This window comes from Podarcis liolepis (assembly GCF_965112155.1).
Source record: "Podarcis liolepis genome assembly, chromosome: 18".
In the NCBI taxonomy this organism is placed as follows: domain Eukaryota; kingdom Metazoa; phylum Chordata; class Lepidosauria; order Squamata; family Lacertidae; genus Podarcis; species Podarcis liolepis.
Genome location: NC_139572.1, coordinates 11,597,056 through 11,605,170, shown reverse-complemented (window position 1 = coordinate 11,605,170; position 8,115 = coordinate 11,597,056). Strand labels below are relative to the sequence as shown.

General features: G+C 46.4%; 1 long non-coding RNA gene across 1 annotated transcript; it reads right to left on the bottom strand.

The window, feature by feature from the left end:
* Window positions 1-4,245: 4,245 nt before the first annotated feature.
* Window positions 4,246-7,854, bottom strand: LOC310697613. The gene is made up of 3 exons (XR_014521098.1): window positions 7,483-7,854; window positions 6,534-7,334; window positions 4,246-5,238 (listed from the first exon to the last, which is right to left on the bottom strand). It is a non-coding gene; the product is annotated as an uncharacterized lncRNA (long non-coding RNA).
* Window positions 7,855-8,115: the final 261 nt, after the last annotated feature.

Below are 8,115 nucleotides of genomic sequence, written 5' to 3'. Positions count from 1 at the left end.
ATTCACAGTTAGTAAACCAAGAAATTGAATGGAAGATAAGAAGGATGAGACAAAGAAATTTTGAATCTGCAAATAAATGTGGGAAACTATTAGCCTGGCAATTAAAAAAGAGACAAAAACAAAGTACTATTACAAATATTGTTACAGAAGGAAAATCGGTAGAGAAACCTGCAGACATTAGAAAATGTTTTTATAAATATTATAAGCAACTGTATAAAAAAGAAAAAGAAGATCTAGGGAAAATCGAGCAATTTATAAAGAATGTACGGCAACCCTGACAGAGAAGCGCAACCTGGAGGCGGAGGTGGCAAGGGCTGAACTCCTGCCCAGAGGAGGCACCTGGAAATAGCAGAGGAGCTCTCTGGCAGTGGCTCCAGCGGGTTGGGCACCAGGAGCAGCAGTGCCAGCAGTAGCAGCGCCTTCCAGACTTCCCCGCAGGCTTCTGCCAAGGGCAGCATCAGCATGGAGGACGTGGACCCAGAGGGGAAGTATGTTCAGCTGAAGAACCCCTCTGACAAGGTAGGCTGCGGGAAGAGAGGTCTTGGCTCAGAAGCACTGAGGTTTTGGTGAGAAAAAATCTAAATACCAAATAGAAATCCTGGAAGGTAGAGATAAAATATTGTCCAAAATGTAGGATTATTTATTGGAGTGGGATACAAAGGATGAATTAGTAAAAGAAGTGATGATAAAGTGGGCGATGGATTTTGGTTATAATATCGAGTATGATAGATGGGTCAAACTCTGGAATGAAGGTATAAAATTTACAGTGTGTGTTACTTTAAGAGAAAATCTAGCAAAAATGATGTATAGATGGTATATCACCCCAGGAAAATTGGCAAGAATGTATAAATTAAGGAGGAAAACCTGTTGGAAATGCAATTTAAAAGAAGGGGATTTATATCATATGTGGTGGAATTGTGAGAAGATGAAAAAATTCTGCGATTTAATATATAATGAACTAAAGAAGCTCTTTAAGTACACATTCCCGAAAAAGCCGGAGGCTATGTTATTGGGCATAATAGGGGAGGAAATTAAAAAAGAAGACCGAAAACTATTTCAATACGCTACAGCAGCAGCCAGGATTCTTGTTGCTCAAAAATGGAAATTACAGGAAACTCCATCAGTATCGGACTGGCAGGTTAAACTCTTTGAGTATATAGAACTGGCCAAAAGGACTTGCAAAATCTGAGATCAAAAAGGGGCTTAGCTGAAAGAAGGTGGAAAGGGGCGTAAGAGTTGGGCAGTTGCTTGGAATGGAGGCGGCGTCAGCAGGTAGGTGCCCCAAGAGAGCCCAGTTCCTCCAGTTCAGACTGGGAGCGCTCCCCACCACCGCCTCCTACCCAGGCGGGCAGCGCGGGGCTCCAGCAAGGCTGGGCCTGCTTGCTTTTTCGGCAGGGGGGGCACCGGGAGGGCGGTGCGGGCCTGACTAGGCCTCAAAACACGGCCTAGTCCCTTTTCCCAGTGGCGGGGGGGGGGCGGCATTGCCCCCTGCCGCTGCCTGCCAGCCCAGGAGGGTGGCACAGGCTTGACTAGGCCTCAAAACGCGGCCGAGCCCCTGGTGGGGAAAGGCAGGCGAGGGTCAGCGGGCAAGAACAGAAAGCGGCCAAGGTTCCTATGGAGAAACCAAGGCTGGGAGGTAAGGAGGAAGGGCCACAACCACCCCTGGCTCTGTGGTTGCAGGGGGGCTGGGGGCCTCCATGGACGGAGGCAGGAGAATCAGGGCAATGGTTGGGATTCATGGGTCCTGCTTGTGGGGCAGCTGGGAGACCAGGGACCCTTTGGCTTCCCCTCCTCTTAAGCAGGTCTGTTGGGATAGCAGCACCTCCAGGGCCAGGGGCAGTCTACCCCTGAATGGCAAACCAGGGGCAGGGCTCTTGCACTCGGGTCCTAACCCACAATGGGCACATGGCTGGCCCTGGGAGAACAGGAGGCTGTACTAGATGGGCTCTCTTTATGTTTCTGTGCTGGGAAATGTGTGGTCTTTACTTCCTTTCTGGAACAAGAAATCCTGCACTGCTTTTGCACAGTGGAGGCAGTCCACCTCCCCAACCCGATATTGTGTGAGGATGGAGGGGGCAGGTCTGACCCAGCAGCCAGCTTCTTCAGCGGCCCTCATGGAGCCTCCAGGTCCAGAGGCAGTCTATCTAGATTCCTGGGTCCTGAGGGGCATTGGTCTGCTGTGAGGACAGGAGGCTGGACTGGACTTTGGGCCTGGTCTTGCAGCTGCAGGGCTCTTTTTCCAGGTCTTCCCTGAAGACGCCTGGGAAAGCGGCGCCAGGCTGGTGGGTCCCAATCCTGCTTCAGGGCGCCTGAGCTGGGTCAGCCGGTGGGTCTCCTGCCCTGAGGAGAGTCCAAAAGCAGCAGCAGCAGCAGCAGCAGCAGCAGCCGTGTTTCTGGGAGGAGCAAGGGCGGCAAAGAAGGTCCAAGCCTGGCTCTCCTTCTGGATGGCCATCTCTCTCTCTCTCTCTCTCTCTCTCTCTCTCTCTCTCTCTCTCTCCTTGGCTCGGCCAGCCTTTCCGCTCTGGCCACAGACCCCTTGCTTAAGAGGCTGGGCCCCCACCCTGGGCTCCCCCTGCTCAGCTGTGACTTCTGGGGTGTTTTTGCTCCCTCTCCAGCAATCGCAGAAGGGGAGAAGGAGGAGGAGGAGGCGGGTCCCAGCACAAGCCCCAAGGCGAAAGCTTGCAAGGTAAGTCCTGGGTCTCATTCTTGTTGATTCCGAGTGCACCCCCCTTCACCTGCAGAACTCAGGGCGGTAAAGGGGGGGGGGGATTTGAGATCCCAGTACAAGGATTTGACAGACATTCTGAGGAGAAGGAACATTTTTTTCAGGTGGGAATTCCCAGAGGGCCTATCCTTCAAATTTGAAGGAAGAAAGCAAAAGATTCAGAATCTTCAGGAGAAGGATAGATTTATGCAGAAGCACTCAGTAGAACTTGGATTGCAAACTTCACAGCTGCGGGGGGCGGAGGCAGCCTCTTCGTAAATAGACAATATGGCGTTGAGAATTTATTCATGGAATGTTCATGGCATGAACTTGCCACAAAAAAGGAGAAAAATTTATCATATTTTGGAGAAACAAAATTTGGACATAACTTGTCTGCAGGAAACCCACATTACAAGATTACACAAAAACAATCTAATAAAGATGAGGAGAACGTGAGGGAAAAGGCATTTTCTCGGGGGGTGGGGTTCTTTGGCTGGATGTGCTGCAGGCCCTTCCCTCACTGTTCTTGCCCGCTGACCCTCGCCTGCCTTTCCCCGCCAGGCTGAAGCTGTCCCCCAGCCCCTCAGCCCGTATGACTGTCTCGCTCTAATCTCTGAGCAGCTGGAAGTCATTAAGCATCCAGGAATGTGAGTTAGTTTGTATAAACAGTCAGTTCACCCGTGTGTTTCCCCCCCCCCCCCCTTGACCTGACTCGCAGACTCAGTTTGTGGCCATGGGCGTGTTTGCTGATATGAGTTAAGTTTAGAGTAAAGTTTTCTTTATGCCAGAGATAAAAGCATGTGTGCTTTATCGCCAGGGTTTTTCTTTTGTAAATAAAGTTTTTCCTGAGTTCCAAAGTGCTTGCTCCAGGATTCTTCATTGAAAGGTACTGACTCTCCTGCCTTCGTCAACCGCTGCACGAAATTCTCTGCTGAGATAAGATTTATGGCGTTGGAAGCGCACTGGATGTTTACTTAACATTAAACTAATTAAAGTTTAATGGACATTACGGCACACTGGTCTTATGGCAAAAACAGAAATGAAAGCAAGGGGGAGAGAGATGATCAAAAAAAGAAAAGCACCTTTGAAATAAATGCACTTTAAGCTTGTTAAGTACTTTCCAAGGTTCACGTGTTGCACACAAGCTACTGAGATGTGCTTGTCCCAGCCCACCAGCTGCAGGGGAAGGAAGCAGGGTGGAAAACCCTTTTCAGGCCGCAAACCACCTTCTGAGGGAGCCGCCTGTGGTGGGAGGGGCTGGCCACCCACACAACAGAGATTGCTGCACACACATGTGCACACACTCCTTTCCCCACCCTTTGTGCAGGGAAGGGAAGGCATTCTCACAGTGTGAGGATGCTTTCCACCCAGGGAGAGATTCTCAAGGGACGCAGAGAGAGATCTGGAGGGCTGAATTTGGACCCCAGGCTGCAGGCTTCCCAAGGCTGGTCTTGAGGCTATCTGCTTTCCCTGCCTGCTGCTTTCCCGAAGGAAAGCATTCCCTCTCCTTAAATATTGCGGAAAGCCTTTGCTGACAGCAAAGTCAGTCCTCAGGGAATGTGCAGGCGACCTTGGAACGGACAGCTCACGGAAGAACCCCGACCAGACCTAAGAGGAGGCGTGTAGTGGTGATAGGGGATTCCCTACTGAGGGGAACAGAAGCAGTAATCTGTGGGCCTGACAAGATGTCTCGGGAAATGTGCTGTCTCCCCGGGGCTAAGATCCAAGATGTAACTGAACGACTGCAAGGAATCATAAAACCCACTGACAAATACCCCTTCCTCTTGGTTCATGCGGAAACCAATGACACTGCAAGCAATAGCCTCCAGAAGATCAAAAGAGACTACGAGGCTCTGGGCAGGAAATTGAAGCAATTAAATGCACAAATTGTGATCTCATCTGTCCTCCCAGTTGAACGGCGTGGCCCAGGGAGAGGGGGAAAAATAGTGGAAGTGAACAGCTGGCTTCGCAAATGGTGTAAACAGGAACGGTTTGGATTCTTAGATCACGGACTGCAGTTTCTCAAAGATGGACTTCTGGCAAGCGATGGGCTGCACCTCACAACGGTTGGGAGGAATGTTTTTGCCAAAAATCTCAGAAACCTCATCAGGAGGGCTTTAAACTGACTAATGTGGGGGAGGGAGACAGTGCTCCTGAAGGTAGGAGTCTATCAATTGATGAAGATGATCATCCAAATGTCATAGACCAAATGGAGCAAACAGCACACAGACCTAGTGGTGGGAGGAAAAAATCCTTAAATAAGAGACACGGGGGAATGATTAATGGACTTCAATGTCTGTACACTAATGCGCAAAGCATGGGAAATAAACAAGATGAGCTTGAGCTCTTGGTACAGCAAACTAAATATGACATAATAGGCATCACTGAAGCCTGGTGGGATAAGTCCCACGATTGGAATGTAATAATGGGGGGATACAATCTATTTCAGAGAAACAGACCAGACAAGAAAGGAGGAGGAGTGGCGTTATATGTCAGGGATGTGTATACCTGTGAAGAGATCCAAGATTTAGAACCTCAAAGCCAAAGTGGACTTACTCGAAAGTAAGACTCCGAGGTGGCTATCACCGACGGAGGCTAAGGCCATAAAACTACGTAACATGGAGAGTGGCTGGGTAAAATACTGCGAGATAATAGAAAGAGTTGGTGATACCTGGAGGTTGCAAAGTTTCGAAAAACTGAAAGGAAAGGTGCGAGATTGGTTTCATTATGCCCAAATTTCAGAGATCTTTAAAAAGGACAAAAAAATTGGTTTCCAGGTGGAAAAATCAAAATTAGAGACAGAACTACTTGAACCTAAGACGAAAGTGCTTTCAAGGATGTATAACTTGTTGCTTAAATGGAATACTCAAGATGAGACAGTTAAATCAGCTATGATAAAATGGGCACAAGATATTGGGCACAACATTATGTCTGAAGACTGGGAAAGGTTATGGACCACCGGTATGAAATTCACGGCATGTAGTGCCTTAAAAGAAAACATTATGAAAATGGTATACAGGTGGTACATGACCCCAGTCAAACTTGCAAAGATATATCATTTGTCTGACAATAAATGTTGGAAATGTAAGGAGGCTGAAGGAACATTTTTTCACCTCTGGTGGACATGCCCGAGGGTGAAGGCTTTCTGGGAAATGATTTACAACGAGTTGAAAAAGGTGTTTAAGTACACCTTTTATAAGAAACCAGAGGCCTTCCTCCTGGGCATTGTAGGCCAGAGAGTGCCAAAAAAAGATAGAACTTTCTTTTTATATGCAACTACAGCAGCAAGAATCCTTTTAGCTAAATACTGGAAGGCACAGGAGTTACCCACACTGGAAGAATGGCATTCGCAGCTGATAGACTACATGGAACTAGCTGAAATGACCGGCAGAATCCGAGATCTGGGAGAAGAGGCAGTGGAAGAGGATTGGAAAAAATTTAAGGACTATCTACAAAAACATTATAAGTTATATGAATGTTGAGAATTTGCTAAGTTTTCGGGAAAAAACATACTTCGGTATTGAGATTTGTAAATGATGAAAATTAAGTTAAAATTTTGAAAAGTATAAATTATAGATTATATAACTAAATGAAAGTACAAAAACACATAAAATAAGGTTTCAATTTGCTGTTTATTTTTATTGTGAAGAAAGCAGGGGATGGAAGACGTGGGGAAGTCCAGTTGATTATGAAAATAGATTTGAAAAAGTGAATTTTTTCTTTATAATTTCTTCTTTTTTCTGTAAAATCGCTTTTGTTGTCTTATTGATGATGTATTCTGACCTTGGAAAAAAAGCAATAAAAAAACTATTATAAAAAAAAAAAGAACCTCAAAGCCAAAGTGAGAGCATTTGGGTCAAAATTAAGGGAGAGAAGAATAACAGTGACCTCATTGTGGGAGTTTACTATAGATCCCCAAGCCAAACGGAGGACATAGATGATGCCTTCCTGGAACAGATGGCCAAGCATGCAAAAGGAAGGGAGATAGTAGTAATGGGGGACTTCAATTACCCAGATATTTGTTGGACGTCAAACTCAGCCAAGAGCATAAGGTCAAACAGATTCCTCACTGGCCTTGCAGACAACTTCATTGTCCAGAAAGTGGGAGAAGCAACAAGAGGAACAGCCATTTTAGATCTGGTCCTAACCAATGTTGATGACCTGGTTAGTGGGGTAGAAGTGGAAGGATCATTAGGCGCGAGTGATCATGCTCTTCTGAAGTTTACTATACAGCGGAAAGGAGCAGCCAAGCATACTAGGACTCAATTTCTTGACTTTAAGAAAGCCGACTTCATAAAACTTAGGGAAGTGCTGGGTGAGATCCCATGGACAGTAATACTAAAAGGAAAGGGAGTTCATGATGGCTGGGAGTTTGTTAAGAGGAAGATAGTAAAAGCACAACGTCAGGCAATACCAATGAGACGGAAACATGGAAGGTGCCTAAAGAAGCCAGGGTGGCTATCTAAAGAACTTTTAACTGAGTTAAGATTAAAAAAAGGATGTGTACAAAAAATGGAAAAGGGGGGAAACCACCAAAGAGGAATTCAAACAAATAGCCAGCACGTGTAGACACAAAGTCAGAAAAGCTAAAGCACAGAATGAACTCAGGCTTGCTAGAGAGGTTAAAAGGCTTTTATGGGTATGTTCATAGCAAAAGGAAGAACAAAGAAACAGTGGGGTCACTCAGAGGAGAAGATGGTGAAATGCAAACAGGGGACACAGAAAGGGCTGAACTCCTCAATGCCTTCTTTACCTCAGTCTTCTCTGATAAAGAAAACAATGCCCGACCTGAAGAATTTGGAGCAAATGATTCAGCAGAGGAAACACAGCCCAGAATAACTAAGGAGATAGTACAAGAATACTTGGCTAGTTTAGATGTATTCAAGTCTCCAGGGCCAGATGAACTGCATCCAAGAGTATTAAAAGAACTGGCAGATGTGATCTCAGAACCACTGGCAGTCATCTTTGAGAATTCCTGGAGAACAGGCGAAGTCCCGGCAGACTGGAAGAGGGCAAATGTTGTCCCTATTTTCAAAAAGGGGAAAAGAGAGGACCCAAATAATTACCGCCCAGTCAATCTGACATCAATACCAGGGAAGATTCTGGAGCAGATCATTAAGCAAACAGTCTGTGAGCACCTAGAAAGGAATGCTGTGATCACCAATAGGTCAGCATGGATTTGACTACAAACTTGACATGAGCCAACAGTGTGACGCGGCAGCTAAAAAAGCCAATGCAATTCTGGGCTGCATCAATAGGAGTATAGCATCTAGATCAAGGGAAATAATAGTGCCACTGTATTCTGCTCTGGTCAGACCTCACCTGGAGTACTGTGTCCAGTTCTGGGCACCACAGTTCAAGAAGGACTCTGACAAACTGGAACGTGTCCAGAGGAGGGCAACCAAAATGGT